Consider the following 1,920-nt stretch of genomic DNA (forward strand, 5'->3'; position numbering starts at 1 on the left):
GTAAGCAGTTGAGTTCAGAATATATTTTGAAGGTAGAAACAATAGGATTTGATAATGGCTGTTAGAGTAAGAATTGAGTTATGGATAACACCAAGATATTGATTTGAGTAACTGGTAGAATGGAGATTCCATTAATTGAGATGGGGAAGACTGGAGGAGTACTTTTGTGTTTTTTGTGGGGGAGCATGGGGGATGCGTAAAGATCCATATTTTGGACACGTTAAAAGTGATACGTCTATTAGATACCCAAGTGGAGATATCAGGTAACCACTTGGATATATGACTCTGGAGTTAGGGGAAAGACCAAGTTAGAGATAGAAACTTGAGTATCATCAGCATATAGATTGTATTTAAAGCCACAGGACTGGATGAGATCACTTAGATCATCTCTTAGAGAAGGGGCCTATGGACTGAACCTTGAGGTTCATGGAGATGAAGAGAAACTGGCCAATGAAGCTAAGAAAGAATGGCCAAGAAGAGTATGATGTCCTAGAAGGCAAGTGAAAAAGAGTGTTTCAAGGCAGATAGAGGGATCAATTGTGTCACATGTTACTGAAAAGTCAAATAAGATGGGAATCATCAAATGAGATTTAGCCATTACCAATCATAAGTGACCTTCAAATTTATTTGTGTTGAGTTCAAGGTGTGAAGTAATCCAAGACACCTTATCAACCTCTATGGATTAAGTAAGGAAACGTGTTCAGGTATAAGCAACTTGTTTGAAAGCAGGCTAGAATGAGAGAAGTGGATATTGAGAAAGAGTTCTGCATGTCTTACCATCACCATCCTTTACTCTGAAGTGTTGACATGACATGATATTTAAAACAAACAAATACACAAACAAGCAAACAAACAAATATAACATCATCCGAATAGGTAATAGTCTTCAATAGAAACCATGGCAACAGGAAAAACAAGCCTGTAAAAAATTTGTGTGCGTGTGAATGCTCTGCTTTCTCAATGTATTTTTCAAGCTGTGGCCTTGGCAAGAGCAGAGCTAGAGAAAAATAAGTACATGATTCTTCATTTAAAAAAAAAAAAAACAAAGTGGTCTAATGTAAGTGGTTAAAAATTCTCTCTATAGTTATCAATTTAAATGCAAAAAAACAACTCAAAAAATATGGATGGGGTTGCAGTTGTGTGGGTGAATCTGGTAGGAAGTCTAATTATGCTACAGAGTGGAGAATAATGTTGGCTAAAACAAAAGCCTATTCCTTTGATTTTTAGAAGGCCTCAGGCTCTATCTTATTGGAGTGAGAATTGGTAAAAGGGGAGAGAAATGGAAGGGTATGATCAGATTAATTTTAAAATTGCAAATATGTAGACCTTCCCCTCAGAAAACTCAAGAAAGGCAAATGCATATGAAATATAATGATGGTTCTGATCAACATATTTGGAATTGCATTTTTGTCAGTCTCAGTGAACTGAAATACAGCCTCCTAGGAGAAAGCTGTCATAAAACTCATGTAGTACAGGACAGGCGTGGCACTGCCCCTTCAGGGCAGAGGGGAGCATAAGACTTACATATTCATGTTGGTTCTTTGACTTCTCATTCAATGTTAGTGACAGCAGTTTATTGACTAGTTTCTGGCCAATCTAGGAGTGGGGTGCAGTGGGGAGAGTAGAAACAAAGATGAGATAGCCAGAGAGGAATAATTTACTTAACTTGTTTTAAGTCCTTTAATGACCCCCTTAGGAATGGTGGGCTTGACAGTGAGATTCAATAGATCCTCTTCCCAGGTGGTCTTTAGCTCTAAAAGTCTCTGTGTCTGAACTTTTAAGTCGGCCTGATATTCCCCCATGTATGCAATGACTCAAGGGATGGGATAGCAATTACCCTGGATGCTCCTTGAATGTTCGGTGTTGTTCTTGCCCTTAACCTACTTCTGTAAAACCTCAAACTCTTCTCTTCCCACTCCA

Source organism: Galeopterus variegatus, unplaced genomic scaffold (genome assembly GCF_000696425.1).
Source record: "Galeopterus variegatus unplaced genomic scaffold, G_variegatus-3.0.2 Scaffold2928, whole genome shotgun sequence".
NCBI lineage: Eukaryota > Metazoa > Chordata > Mammalia > Dermoptera > Cynocephalidae > Galeopterus > Galeopterus variegatus.